A 16,418-nucleotide genomic window follows, 5' to 3' on the forward strand; every position below is an offset into this window, starting at 1 on the left:
ACAGAATGCGAATAAAACTAATGAGCGAACCGTGTCATGAACGTGTGAGACTTTCCCTCGGAGCTGTGCTCTTTCGTGGGTTGATTCATTTTTTGGGTTTATTGAGTGCGTTTATTCGTTAACGACTCTCATACGCGCCGCAAACGTTTAACGAGTATAATTTGCAAAATTACTTTTATTATACCCCCACATGGTAAATATGTCCCCTTTGACATTGCTGCTTTTATCGTAGATTGGGAGGGACCATCACTTGAGTTACAATCCTGGATCTCAGTTCTCGCCTCTCATTTGGCCATCCGTCGGTGACGACGATTTCATTTGTAAATCTCACCCATTATAGGCCATCAGATTGCGAGTTGTGTCTCATTCCCTTACTTTACAATACCCTCCTTTCTAACCAAACACACTAAGCTTTAATTAAAAATTGGCAATAACGTAAAGCTTTATTTTCGTTCGTAATCGGGAACGACTAACGGAACGACCGAAACGTTCAGATTCACGAGGGAACGCCCGGTGTTGAGGAAATAATGCTATGCCGGCCTAATGTCCTCACGCCCTCGCAAGCCTTGTGTCTGTGAAGTTTTTGTCGGGGCAGCTCAGATAAATGGGCAGTTTCCTGTCCAATTTGACACATTTACATGCCGGATATTTTAACCTACTGAAATATAATTTTACTGTTATCTTTCGACCATAGGTTTTTCTAGCATTGTTGTAGTGGATGGAAAAGTGTTTTATATGTTTTATTATAGACGCTAGTAATTATTTTTGTATGTTTGAGTTTAAGCGTTTGTAAACAATATACCAATAATCAGATGTATTGCCAACACCAGGAGCGAGCGATGCTATATCATGCTTACTATTGAGATACTACTCAAGAAAGCGATATTGAAGTGGGATCATTACTGCCGGCACTCCCAAATCTTTGCTCATACTACTCGTGGTTTTTTGTGCGGGCACGCTGCAAGTGATTAATCTCAGTTTGTGCAGCTGAGAATGAGGAGTGGTTCAGACTATGTACAACTTATGAAGAACAATGATCTGAGAAGGGTTGCCAATAGTATTTGTCTAAACACTGGGAAATTTCTCTTAAAAAAACTGTAAGAAATTTGGATCCTTGAAATCTGTTTTTTTTAAGAAGTTGGTTGATCTAAAATCATATATTTATCCATCCAGTGCATGATGAATAAAATTTACTTCGAAGCGTCGTGTAGTATTTGTATGTAATTCATAAAATAGCGGAATAAACCATTAATTAATCATTCGAGCAGATCAAAATAACATTTTCCGCCACTCGAACATTACTGTGAAACAATATTTGAGGATCTTTTCTTCTAGAACCTCAGAAAATAGGTTTTATTTGGGTAAAACTTGAAAAATCTCGTATTTATTGCTCGAGGTTTCCCATTTGACATTTGTGAATTTTTTGTAATGTTTCTTTTCGTCTTCGTTTATCTTCGTTGCTTTCTTTCTCGCACTCAAGAAGAATGCGGAATAAAAATAACTCGAATGACGGATCTCTATAGTAGCATGTCCAAAGTAATATGAAATCAAAACAGAGGGTTCAAAGCATCTAAGGAGGACGGTTGTAATAGTTGTTGCAGCGGTTTCGTTAAATTCTATGATTATTTTTTTTTCATACCTTCATTGCCACTCAGGTTGAGTCCCAGAAGATCGATTTTCGGCCAAAACTTTTTTTTTCGAGATGACACCAGATCTCGACGTTTCATGCATTTTTAAGTCATTTGACATCGGAAAAAAACATTTATTTTCCATATTTCATGTCAATTAAAGTCAATGGAGCACATTGAACCTATGATCTTCAGAACATTAGAATGGTTTGGAGGACCTATAACCACTAATTTGATATCCTTGAAAGGGATCGAATGTTCATGAAATTTGTTGTCGGGTTATTTTTGATAAGATCAGCATCAATGTTCACTGAAAAACAAATCTGCAGAAATATTCCTTTTTTTTCTTTTCATACATACATTTATTGAATCTTCAACTATGTGAAAATAACAATATTTGGTTACACAATTAGTTCTAACATAATAAAGTATTACGTTTGATATCAATTGTAACGTTTGACCACGTTCAAATAATTAAGGTTTTTTTCTTCAGACAAAATAAATATTCCTACAATCAAAAAGAAAGGATAGATTTTCACGATTTTTAGGGGTACAAAGAATCGATCCAAAAAATCGGAAATCGGAAAAAAAAGATCGATCTTCTAAATATCGATCCAAGATCGCCTAATCCTACTTCGTTACATAAGAATACCTCATTCTGATCTTCTTATCAGAATTTTGTTTGTACAAACCTTGTTATATGAAGTAAAATACCAAAGAATAAGACCAAAAAAATTGGAGAGAAACAGCTTTTCAATACCATAACTTGATAATTTCAATACCAAAGTAATACTTGAGCAGTGTTGAATTAGTATTGAATGTGTTCAGTTAAAGTTTGAAATAATATTGTGGGCCCTAACGTTCGCATTAAAAATGGACTTTTTTCGGATGGCGATAAAAAAAACTAAGACAGATAATTGAGTTTGATAAATTTTCCATTGAAGGTAATTATATTAGCTTACTTGCAAAAAAATTCTACGCCCTTCCGAGTGGCCTTCCGGCAGTTAACCGGAACATTCGCCATGGCGGACGAAAACATGCGTGTAGGCATGTTTTTGAGATCTTCGTTTTGTTTATCAATTCCTTCTCAGTTTTCGCGACGAAATTGTTGGAGTAGATCTAACGCTTCAGGTTTGCCCAGAAATTCTCGATGGGACGCAGCTGGGGGACGTTGGGTGGGTTCACCGACTTCAGTACCACATGGATATTCAGCCGCTCCATCTCTTCTAACGATCGCTTCGAGTAGTGGGCCGACGGCCCTTATGGTATTTCTTGATGAACGACGCAACTTCCGGCAGGCATTTCGTACTATAAATTTCCCCGTTCACTGCCATTGCGGATCCTGCAGCTCCGAGACCAGTGGACGAGTCTTCCGCTTCCTGCCATGTATGTCCATGTTCGTCAGGTACTTTTTCACAGTTTGGCCAGTTGCATCGACCTCTCGACCAAGCGCATGCAGCGATGTAGCCACCTCTCCCTCGATCTTCCTCGGGTGTATCCGGCGTCCAAGAAGTGCCGCACGATGTCCGTTTTCGACGCGGCGGTGTACCGTTCTTTTGACGCGCACACTTCTGAACGGAGTAGCTTTACTGTTTTCGGCATCACGGTTAGAGTTCGACTGACTGTGCTGTAATTTTTTTTCTGCTGTAGTTTCGTCAGTGCATGTTAAGGGAAACCCATGAAAAATCGGCAATTTTTGTTCAATTTTTCAATGCAAACGTTAATAAAAATGATTCCAGAGTTCCAATACATAGAACTCTGAATGACGTCAGGAGACGTCAGTTTGACAGTTTCGCGTGTTTTGTTCCAGCCAAGGTTACCACATTTAATTTTGCAAAATTTTCTAAAAAATCTGTATTTTTGGCAAATAAAAATCTGTATTAAAAATCTGTACCGAAAAATTAAGCGAAAAATAAATGAAAATAAATGGTTATTCTCATTTTCAATTTATTTTTCTTATTTATGGGTTGTTCAAGTCGTATCGATACAATAAAATAGATCATAAAAAGGCTTTCTCATAACCTTCTGAATCGTATGATGATTATTAGGGTGCCAATGAAAATGGTCATCTCGAATTTCAAAAAGTTACCCCATAGAAAATGTTCACCATCTCGAAAAAACACAATATGCCGAATTTCAGCTCAATCGGACTTAAGGGAGAGTGGCACAAAGCGGTCAAAGTTTGATTTTTTCGAAAATCGAAAGCAAATCGGGGTTTTCGAAATTTTTTTGTTGATGTCAATTGTCTTAAAATTGCATGAAACGTCGAGATCTAGTGTCATCCCGAAATTTTTTTTCGTCAAAAATATTCTGGGACTTTTTTTTCGGAGTACGAAACGAAAAGTATGGTTTTGGGTGCCAATAAAAATAGTTATCTCGAGTTTTCATTCGGAACTTGCTACGAAATGTTGATTTGCACGATAATATAATATACCCTATGTAAAATATTAGCTCATCCGGACTTCATTTACTGGTGTCACAAACGTTAAAATTTGAGTTTTTTTCTTAAAAACGAAAAATCATCGAAAATCGGGGTTTGAAAAAAAATAATTTTGGTGCCAAATGTTTTAGAATTGCATTAATCGTCGAGATTTACAGTTATCTCGATTTTTTTTGTCAAAAAAAAATGTTTTTTTTTGGCACTCGGTCGTTTTTCCGCCTGAATAATTTATTTTTGACAAACATTTTTTTTAGATAACTGTAAATCTAAAAAACTGTGCTCCCGTGGCCGAGTGGTTAGCGTCATAACTAACATGCCGGGTGTTCGGGTTCGATTCCCGTTCTGGTCGGGGGAATTTTTCGTCAAATAAATCTCCTCCGACTTGCACTGTGATCACGCGTATTCTAGAGCTTGCCACTCAGAATGCATTCAAGGCGTGTTATTTGGCATAGAAATCTCAACTAAGTACTAATAAAAATGACGCAAGTCATACTACGTTGAGACGGCGAAGTTCCTCTAGGAACGTTAGTGCCATTGAAGAAGAAGAAGAAGAAATCTCGACGTGTCATGCAGTTTTAAGCAAAATCAACACACGCTGGTGAATGTTATCAAAAAGTGTCTTAGAAACGACCTTAGCAATGGATACAAAGATTTCCCATCACGCCTTTTGACATCCAACAGCTGGGACTAAGTGATATCTGAATGAATATGTCCCGTAAGATTCAATTCTTCCAAAATCAAAATCAAAATCTTCAAAATCTTACACACCAAGGTCAGCATCAGCGAATCGTTGCACGTAGCTCTCCAAACATGAGTTACCCAACATGATCACCAATAACATTCTCGTTTCATTAGAAAATTCGAACCTTCTGATTGGAAAGTGCAATCGACGTTATTGATGAGCGGTAGAACAAAGTTTAGGAACAGCATAATCAGTTTAGTCATAGTATCGTTAAAATGAGTCAAAATACGTTTGGCGGATAGACTATGGTCATAATTAACATGGAACGAAAAGAATAGTTTAAGCTCTCCAAATCGCTCAACATTTCGCCTAACAACTGTCTCAAACGAAAATCATCTCGTTGCGTTTCGTTAAACATTTTTCTAAATTTAGGTATAAATGTATGCACTGTAATAAAATTAATATTTAAAATCGATTTTTAAAAAATCTGTTCATTCTGAATCGTTGCTGAAAATCTGAAATTTGTTGAAAAATCTATGAAATACAGAATATTCTGTATATGTGGCAACCCTGGTTCCAGTCCGCATTCGTTGCAATTTACACATGTCCCTAGCAGGGTTGCCATAATAAAATCTGTGTTTTTGGTCTCCAAAAATCTTTTATCTGAGTTTTTACTCAGAAAATCTGTATCGATATCTGTATTAAATGTTTGCTGTTGTTTGTCTGCTATCAGCAACAACAGCAAAGAAGTATACTAAAATTATAATTCATGCAACAATGTATCAGTTCACACTTTTTGAAAACAAATTTTAATGTCTTGTGACTTATTCACGAACCAAAACGGTGCTCGTATGAATAATAGATAACGGTACTCAGCATGAACAAAAGTTGTGATCCATGCTTGAGAAAAGGATTAATTTTTTTATATAGGTTCATTGGCATTTTAGCTGTAACAGAGCCAGATTTTAATCGTGTACATGTTACATGTTTTTATCGTATCTATAAAATGTACATCACACAGTAGCCATTTTCAGGTGTAAGAGTATTCATTCTGTACCATTGCATATGACACATTACACAGTAGCGATTTAGCGTAAGAGTATTCATTGAAGAGAAAAAGATGTAAAGGATGTAAAGAGCATAGTTTTGTATGTTCAAACAGAAAGATAAAATACGAAACACACTTGGTTATGTTAATGGTTATTTTTGTGATACATACGAAAGATATCACACGAAGAAGAATTATAGTAAATATTTTAATATATTAAACATAAACATAAAACATTGTTCTGTAAATACCTCACAGAAGTCTCAAAAAAAAAGAACCTTGTTCATTTCTCATAATCTTACAAAGTTATGCATCACTGCTTTTTTAAGTAAAAATAAATGCGATCAATACGGCAAACCTGTCGAAATTTAATACGGCCACAAAAGGTAAAATTTATTATTTTCAATTTTGAAGCATAATCTTAGCTTTAGTATCATTGGCATGCTTGAGAAAAGGATTAATTTTTTACCACATTTGATTTTTTATTTATATAGGCTCATTGGCATTTTAGCTGTAACAGAGCCAGATTTTAATCGTGTACATGTTACATGTTTTTATCGTATCTATAAAATGTACATCACACAGTAGCCATTTTCAGGTGTAAGAGTATTCATTCTGTACCATTGCATATGACACATTACACAGTAGCGATTTAGCTGTTAGAGTATTCATTGAAGAGAAAAAGATGTAAAGGATGTAAAGAGCATAGTTTTGTATGTTCAAACAGAAAGATAAAATACGAAACGCACTTGGTTATGTTAATGGTTATTTTTGTGATACATACGCAAGATATCACACGAAGAAGAATTATAGTTAATATTTTTTAAACATAAACATAAAACATTGTTCTGTAAATACCTCACAGAAGTCTCAAAAAAAAGAACCTTGTTCATTTCTCATAATCTCACAAAGTTATGCATCACTGCTTTTTTAAGTAAAAATAAATGCGATCAATACGGCAAACCTGTCGAAATTTAATACGGCCACAAAAGGTAAAATTTATTATTTTAAATTTTGAAGCATAATCTTAGCTTTAGTATCATTGGCATAGTTATTATGAAATTGACGATGTTGATGGTATCCACGTAAAAATCGTATTCACTGTGCTTCAGTACGAAAGAGATAAACAGGGCTTTTTCTTTAATGTAAAACTTGCCGTTCAGACTTTTGCACCTTTTCATGTTAGATTGAACATGAGAAAGCAGTAGATACTATACGCTACATATGAAAGCCAAAATGACTCATTCAGACTGATTCGAATGCCATATGAATAAAATTGGTGAGTTGTGAAAAAATATTATTGATGTCAAGCCATAATTAATATTGGATCGTTATTTTGAAAAATCTGTAAATCTGTATGAAATTCAAGAAAATCTGTAATCTGTATCTACAGATTCTTGGTTTCAAAAAGTCTGAAAAATCTGTATAAATACATATTATTCTGTAGGTATGGTAACCCTGGTCCCTAGTCAAATTTTAACGAATGGAAGCTGATAAAATAGCTTGAATATCTCCCAATATATCACAAACTAATCACAGGAGACAAACTTCTTCGGTTGCCGGTTTCCGATTACATGTATATCTTTAATTCTTGATATAGCACCCCGTGGTGGAAGAATCCCACTGCTGGCATCGGTATGGCGCGGTGCATACTGGAATTTTCATTAACCTAGGTATTAACATGCCACTAAATCCATGCTGCTGCGCTACCATTCTATTTAACACACACCCTCATTGCACTAGTTTGTTCAGATGACGGTCGATGGTCGACCCAGTCGGTTGTGTGCTTAGGTATGGCCCAATGAATAAACTCTTCATAGCGAACGTGTTGGAGAAGTTCTCGCTGGAGGATATTTTGACCAACCCGGTGCGGTGATAACGCCATAGGCGTGTGGTTTTTGTTGTTTGCCTTCCCGGGACGTAGCATCGCACAGTATTTAGCACACGTCGGAAGATGCTGAGTATGGATAACGCGTTTCCTAGCCAGCCGAGCAACTATGCCAACATGGTATTATAAGCCATTATAAGCGTTTATGAGCTAAATAACGAGGTACGCTGCCTATTTTTTCCTTCCGAACGCCGCTGGACCTTTGCAATGTTTGGTCGTATGCACAATGAATATGTGGGTTAGAGAGACGAGGTTTTCTCCACTGTGCTGCCCTCTTTGCCAGGCATATATAACAAGTTATCAGCTCGCCGTTGCTAATTTTTATCCAGCTTCTGACCGATTCCTGCATACGACATTCATTACGAGATAAGCCTGGCGGTATCTCGTCTTACGGCGGGGATAAAGACTCATTATTTTCGGGTCGGTGGCTTTCATAGCTGTGCGTATGTTAGAGATGTGTTTTTTCCCCTTTTTCCGGGATCAATTTGTGCCATCGTAATGAGTAAGTTGATCCCGTTCATGTACTAATTAATCTTCTTCTCTCTTTGGTACGATGAAGACAAATTACTGCGGATACACACCTCCCATACGCTCTGGTCTTTTCTTCTGTCACTAGCAAATCCTGGGGAAGTGTTTTCGAATGTGGCATACAGTCAATTGAATTAACAACGTTATTTTCTTGGGTTAATTTATCACCAGCTTCCGGTGCACGATTGGAACCGATCCTCATCGTTCACGAACAAGCAGACAAATAAGAAGGATTGTACCAAAGATGAATGGGAGCTCCATAAAGCTACAATTGTGAGCGGTGACGAATGGATACTATAAAACAACAAAACATTCCGGGATCAGGGGGATGAACGGTGCTGGCATATGTTTTATGGCATGATTGTTTCTCGAGATAGGATGGAAAATGTTTGGGAAAAAACCACTCAATATTTGTAGATTTTCGATACATTTGGTGCTTGATTCGAGGTCAATTTAGGTCCATATATTGAAATATTGGAATGTTCTGCTTGTTCGACCGCATTATTGGCTTTTCAAGTCCGTCAATAATTTTGTTGTTGGGAAAACAGGACGGAACAAATTACAAATGTCTGTGTAAGTAACGGCCACCATTAGTCTCTTTGTTTGTAATATTTTATAAAGACTCACAAGTACAGTGAAAAAAAAAAGATCTATGATATGGCTGGTTTTCGTGGAATTTGGTTCTTTATTAAAAAAAAGGTGTGTAAAACAGGGCGCGGAAGAGAAAAGGTATTTTCTTCATTGAGCGTGAAAATAGCGTAATATTAGGGGAAGGTGGCCTGACTCAACCCCCTAAATTTCAATGGTCAGCCATCATTTAAAATTCTTGTTTTTTGGCAACTTCTGCGTTGAAATCCCATCATATATATATATATATATATATATATATATATATATATATATATATATATATATATATATATATATATATATATATATATATATATATATATATATATAAGTTAAATAGCGAAAGAATTTCTGATAATGAAAACTAAAACTAGTGAGCTATGTTGCTCCTGTTAAGGTTACAAGACTGGTCTTTATTTTCTATTTCATGTACAAAGCTAGCTTATAATCTACCCTATCTGCCTATCTCTATGTTTCCCTTCTTCCTTCTTCTCAGAAAGAATGTTTAACCGTTTTATGGTGTCGACTCGAGTCCTTATCTGTGGCTGCATAATTGTTCGTCGGTCGCATTTACCACATGGCGTTATTTATGCTTAAGTGTTTACTTAAGCGCTAGAACATTGATGCGTGATGTTTGCTCTGTCTCCTGCTGATAAGTAATGTTGGCGTTGGTCGATACTGAAGATTGGTTGACTGTGTTGATAACTGCTCCCTCTTCAAGAGTGGACCGTCTCGGTACACTGGGCTCTGCACTCTCCTTGGTTGTGGATCTGAAGAGAGTTTTCAAACGATTCCTCAACAGATAGATTGCAAGAAATGATGAAATAATTATTGCTGGAACTCCTGTCCCGAGGGTGAGTGAGAGGTGTCTTCTGTTTAATAACACCAGATGTTCTCTGGTTTGTAGATGAATTTCGTCTAGTTTTTTCAATGTCAGAGTTGCTTCGGTGTTATTTGAAAATATTTGGATTCCGTAGAGTGGGATGAGTAGTGGTGGATCTTCATGATAATATTCTACATTACTAAACTGCGTGCCGTTAATTGTGACTGTACAGTTGCGGAAGTAGATGATCATTGTTCCAGAAATGTATCTGGAAGGTAGCCCACAGTTTGTTTGCATTAGTGTGGCGTTTCCTCTGATTAGCAGATGGTTACTGCTTATTTTCTTCGTTTCTTGGGTGTACCTGTCTTCTGTATAATCGCAGCTGCCCGAGACTCCTCTGAGAATTTTGGAGTAACAGTTGTCTTGGGAAACGTCTTCTAGTTGGTTTTTGTTACATAGGGTTTCCTCTCCAATTTCCTGGCAATCGTTTTTAATGAGGTATGTTTCTAATTCATTGAAGAGTGCTCTGTTCGTTGGCAGTTTCAGGATTTTTCCTTCCTTGGGTATCGGTTCCATGATGATATGTGTAAATGTGGATGGTTTGAGATTTGGGACTGAAATCACAAATATTATTTTCGTATCTTTGTGTATTACTGCTAGATCAAGGTACTCGTAGGTTTGGTCGAATGTGTTGATTGTAATGTTGCTGTTTCTTAAAATTGTGGTCGCTTCATTTAGTTCCTCTGGTGTCAGTACGTTCAAATGGATAACCTTTGCTTTTGCTAGTTGAATGCTTTCAAAAATATTTTGTATTTGTTCTCGTAATAAATCTAGTGCCATGTTCAGGTTCATGACTTCTTTAATGATTGTAGCCTGCTCTGCATAGCCTTTATTGTTTACATAAGCGTCTCTTGATTTTATTAGGTTTTTCACTAAAATATCTTGTTGCTCGTTAACCTTTTTGATTATTCTATTCATTTTGGTTTCAATTTGTTTATTGATTTTTATTTGTTCGTTGTTTTGTGTAACAATTGTTTCTTCGTTTTTGAATAATGTTTCCAACTGATTGTTGATTTCGAATAGATCATTGTTGTCTAGATTGCCTGTTATTAATTTTATGGTGCTTCCTAGGATGTTGATTAAACCTCTTTTGTTTCTTTGTTTTGGGATAAGGTTGTTATATGTGTTCTTGATTGAGTTATATTTTAGATTAACAAGGTCTGTAGTTTCTTTTAGATTAAATATGGTAAGGCCTTCAATAATTTTCTCTAGTTTGTGAAAGGTTGGCTCGAAACTTTTTAATTCGATTACATGGAATATTTTGTGTGATCCTGTCTTTATTCTTCCTTCGTTCAGGCTCAATGTCACGAGGCCGGGATTGTTGCTGAGGTCGTAGAGTTGTATGGATGTTTGTTGCGGAAATGCAATCGATTTTGGTAGATACATTGACAGGAATGCGATGGCAAAGGCCGAATACAGGAATGGTATCCACGCCATACTGAAATGATTAGGAAAATAATTTCATTTGATTATTAGTTTCGTCGGATGTTTTCTTTGTGAATCTCTCGGCCGGAGTGATCTAGGAAGGTTTTGTTTTTATCCCGGATAACTCTGACTGGAAGATATTTTTCTTTTGCTTTGTTTCGGATGCCTTGTATTTTGTTGTATACGATGCTTTCTTCCTGTAACGTTGGTGGGTCTTCTCTTTTCTTATTATGGTATTCCAAATTGTATTCTTTTGTTTTATTTGACTGAAGCATAACGTCTTCATAGAGCTTGTTTCTGTTCTCTAGAATTTTGTTCATATCGAGATGCCTTTCTTCTCCTTCTCTGAGTCCATAGAATATTTCGCGAGGTTTGAATTTAGTTGTTGAGTGTACTGTATTGTTATAGGTAGTGCATGCGATTCGATATATTTCTTTATCACTTAGGTCGATGTAACTTGGTTTCGTACAACGAAAAATTTCCCCTAGAGTTGAGTGAAATCTTTCTACCGTACCGTTACTTATGCTATGGTTGGGTGGAGTGAAATGAATCTCGATATTTAAATTTTCCAAGAGGGCTCTGATTTCGATGGACCTGAGTGCAGGTTCATTGTCTGAGATTATCAATTTTGGAGTACCATACAGTGAAAAGTATTTTGTTAACCCCTTTCTCACGTCGTGGATGTTTCTGGATTTAATTGGGATTATCGATGCGTATCGCGAAAATTTATCTAAAAAGGATAGAAATATATTAGGTTTATGGATAAATAAATCTAAGTGTACTATTTCTAGAGGCTTTGCAGGATTTGGCGTAGATCCCAGTTTAATTTTATACGGATGTCTCTCGTATTTGTTTTTGTTGCATGTGCGACAAAGCCTAATGAACTGTTGTATCTTACGTTTCATTTTCGGAAAGTAATATCGATTGGAAATCTGCCTGTTGTTTTCCCATATACCTCGATGTCCACTTTCGTGTGTTTGTTCTATTATTAGGTTTTGTTCTTCAGCGGTCTTCAAATCAGTTAAACATTTTTGAGTAATAAATATTTTAAATGGTTTCCCTCTACTAAAGTAATTTTTATAAAAAATTTGGATTGTTTGGATCAGATTTTCTGGGCATAATATACAGTTTGATCGTTTAGGATCTATGAACTCTTTGAAGAGTTTGGTGAGATAAGGGACGTTGAAATTTGATTTCATTATGGTTCGTCTGTACACACGCGGAAATATTTCTTCGAGTGTTTCCTCTTCTTCCGTTCCCAATTTCAGAATTATTTGGTTACTAAAACTATTTAACGGCGATTCGGTGCATGGGATAAATGCTGAATCGTCGGTGTCGGCGGAGTGCATTGTAGCATCGTCTGAAGAAGAGGTTTCATCGCTTACTAACTTCACTGAAGTTTCACAGGTACTAACTTCAGCGTCATTATGGTTTATTTCCTGACGCATCCTGGAGAGACTATCCGCTACTATATTCTGTTTTCCAGGTCTATATTTTATCTCAAAGTCAAATTCTTCTAAATAGAGGCGCCAATGTATAAGCCTGCTGTTGGAGTCTTTTAAGTTCAGACTATATGTCAGAGGTTTATGGTCTGTATAGAGTGTGAATTTTCGTCCGTAGAGGTACGGTCTGAAATATTTACAAGCCCACACAATAGCCAACAATTCTTTCTCAATGGCGGAGTAGTTTTCTTCCGTTTTATTAAGTGTTCTGGAGGCAAACGCGATTGGTTTGTCGCTACCAATTTGTCCTTGAGACAAAACAGCGCCTACGGCATAGTTAGAGGCATCTGTTGTCAAAACAAAAGGTTTTTCAAAGTCAGGGTATTGCAGGATATCGCTTGATGTGAGGATGTTTTTACATCGCTCAAAAGCATCTACGAAATCTTTATTGTGATCAATTTTTTCTCCTTTTCTCAACGACTGAGTAAGCGGTTTTGATATTTTTGCGAAGTCCCGAATAAACTTGCGATAATATCCTAATATTCCGAGAAAACCACGCAACTCTTTTTCGTTCTTTGGTAGTGGCCACTCTCTGATAACTCCGAGTTTTTCTGGATTAGGCTTAACTCCATCACGTGTTACGATGTGGCCAAGGAATGCAACTTCTTTATGAAGAAATTCACTTTTATCAAGTTGGATTTTCATATTGTATTTTTGTAGTGTTTCAAAAATTTTCCTCAGATTATCCAGATGCTCTTGTAGGCTTGTAGAGAACACGATTATGTCATCCATATATACTAAACATCTGGAACCAATATGCTCCCTTAAAATATTATCCATTACACGCTGGAACGTAGATGGGGCGTTTTTTAAACCGAAAGGCATCCTTAAGAACTCGTAATGCCCGTTTTCGACACTAAACGCGGTTTTTTCGATATCATTTTTGTCTAGTTCGATCTGATGGAATCCAGATGCGAGGTCCAAAGTAGTAAAGTACATACAGCGACCTAATTTATCTAGAATATCAGTGATGTTAGGGATGGGGTAACGATCATCAATCGTTTTATCATTCAATTTTCGATAATCTATTACAATCCGCCATTTCTTCTGTCCGGATGCATCCAATTTTTTTGGGACTATCCAAACGGGAGAAGTCCATGGGCTGATCGAAGGTCGAATTATTCCTTGTTCGAGCATTTTCGAAACCTGCCGTTGAACTTCTTCTTTATGGCAAAAAGGGTAACGGTATGATTTTGTGTGAATAGGAACATCGTCTGTTGTTGTGATCCTATGTTTGATAGCACTAGTGAAGGTTAACTTCTGTCCTTCCGTATAAAATATGTTTGTGTAATCCGCGACTAATTTAATTATTTTAATTTTCTCTTCTTGGTTTAAATGGTCTAGTCTGATTTGGTTGAAAATGTTTGATTTTGGAACATCCAACGTTTCTTCGGGCGTGGTTAGTGAAAAGTTATTCACTTCTACTATTAGAGGTTGCGCTGTGTTAATTTTTACTGGTTTATCTGATAGGTTAGTTACTGTTACGAAGACGCGATTTTCTGAGCATTTGTATATTCCAGAAGGTATCATTATGTCTGGTGAGATTAAAACATCATGCTCTAGATAGAATTCGCCGCTGGATTCATTGGTTGGGAGATGTACAATTTTTGTTTCATTCGAATTCATGTGTATTGTTACAGACTCAGGATATTTTCGGTACATTTTTATTATATTTGAAGGAAATTTGAGTTCATTCTCCGCCGTTAAAATGTCAGCTTTCAATGAGCGTAATGTTTCATATCCTATTAGACCATCAAAATAATTATGGAAATCGAAAATGTAGAATATTTGGTTGCTTGCATTTTTTACGCTTGGAAACGGGTTAAAGTTGACAAATCTATCCACGGAATGTGAGCCATAAATGTTCTTAATATTCACTGTTTGTGTGAAGTGACATTTGTCTAAGTTGACGTGTTTTGGGCTAATGTAGTTTTTATTAGCCCCTGTATCTATCAGAAACTTCAAGGATCCTTTATTCGTAGAGAGTTTTATATATGGAAGAAAATTGTTTAATCCTTTGTTTTCGATTCCTCTACTAGGTGAAAATTTAGTTCGTCATTTTCTTCATTGTCATTTTTCAATAGTGCTAGTGGTTCTCTAGATGTGTTAGGTGTAATTGATAACTGTGGTTCTCTAGACGTGCTAGGTGCCGATTCATAGTATTGGTGAAAATTAAATGAATCATTTGCATAATGAGGGTCGTACAGTTCTGTTCCCTCATGGCAATTTATTGATCTGTGTGAATAATTGAACGGTTGTTTTGGCCTATTCATGTAATTAACGTGCCTTGATCTTATGGAAGGATCAACTTCCATGGGAATGGGTTTTGACACTTGTATCGGTCTAGGGGCAAAAACATTTTGCGGAGGGATGTTATTGCTATTGTGGTGGAAATATTTTGGGGAAATTTGTTGAAAATGTTGTTGGTGGTATTGTTGTTGTGGGAAACGTGGAATTGATCGTGATTGGTGGGAACGTGTAGTGAAAAATTGTGGATTCCTAATTTGATTATTTGTGTATCTTGTTTTCGGGGGAAGTTGCGGTGCCAGTGGAAATATTTTAGCGGGTCGATAATGTTCAGTTTTGTTTAATCCATGTCTGTTTTGGAAATTTCTTTCTTCCACGCAGGCGTCAAATGCTTCTTTCAATTTTGACAGTTGTCGGGCTCTAACATTGCCCCCTATTGGTTCTTTAAGCCCTGCTAGAAAAACTTGCAACGCATTTTCCTGATGTGTTTTTATACGGTCTTCTCGCAAGCTCGTGTCTGCTGTTGAGATGCTCGTGTTGTTAATTAAGAGCGATAAAATTTGTTGGACTGACCCATAGAATTCTTCTAGGGTGCCCGTTTGTTGGAGTTGGAATAGCTCCCTTGTGAGTGTGACAGCATCGCGCTTGTCACTGTAATAGGCAATCAAGTTTGCCTTAATTTCGCTCCATTTAAGCGGAGTGCCATATATTTCTAGAGCTTGGTCTGCGTCTCCTGTGATCTTTGCACGAATAGATTGCAGCCAGATCTCTTCGAAAGGTGTGTCTTTCATAATATTTAAGAAAGGTAGTAGATTTTCTACTGACCTTATAAATGAATGTAATTTGACGGGATTCCCGTCGAAGGATGGCAAATTATTTATGGCTTGAGGCGTTTGCATCGCCTTCAGCACTTTTTCTGCATTGCAGAACATTTCGTTCGTTTGAGCAATGCAGTCACTATCCTGAGTATTTACAGGAATTGTGAAACCTGCCAATTCAGGGTTCATTTTTCACTATTAAATCACTATCTAATCACTATCACCTTTTTTCAGGGTTAGAATTTTAATTGTAATTCGATAATTTAATTTATTTTTGTTTTATGTTAGCTTTGTGTGTTTCTTGTGATATACAGTGGTCCGGTTACCTCGGGTAGGGCCTCGCCACTCTGAATTAGTACTTGCTTTAATTTTTGTTTTCGGGGACGGGCTTTTATTTGTTTCAGTAAAGCGCCGATCCGATTTATGAGTTAGAAAAAAGAAAAATTTTGTTACTTACGATTTTTAGAGCTGGAACTAGTGTTGCGTCCGGTTTCGTCAGATTAATCACCACTACACGATATTCGTTCGCGCAGGCGCAATTGCTGAAATTAAACTAACGTTTCGCGAACACTTAAAACACTATTCTACCGACTGCGCCAGTTAAATAGCGAAAGAATTTCTGATAATGAAAACTAAAACTAGTGAGCTATGTTGCTCCTGTTAAGGTTACGACAAGACTGGTCTTTATTTTCTATTTCA

At 36.7% G+C, this 16,418-nt stretch overlaps 1 protein-coding gene across 4 annotated transcripts in view; it reads right to left on the reverse strand.

Annotated features, from left to right (window-relative positions):
- The window catches only part of LOC129777802 (zwei Ig domain protein zig-8-like), a 515,724-nt gene that overhangs the window by 14,066 nt on the left and 485,240 nt on the right, over positions 1-16,418 (reverse strand). The window lies entirely within an intron of this gene.

This window comes from Toxorhynchites rutilus, chromosome 3 (assembly GCF_029784135.1).
Source record: "Toxorhynchites rutilus septentrionalis strain SRP chromosome 3, ASM2978413v1, whole genome shotgun sequence".
Taxonomy (NCBI): Eukaryota; Metazoa; Arthropoda; class Insecta; order Diptera; family Culicidae; genus Toxorhynchites; species Toxorhynchites rutilus.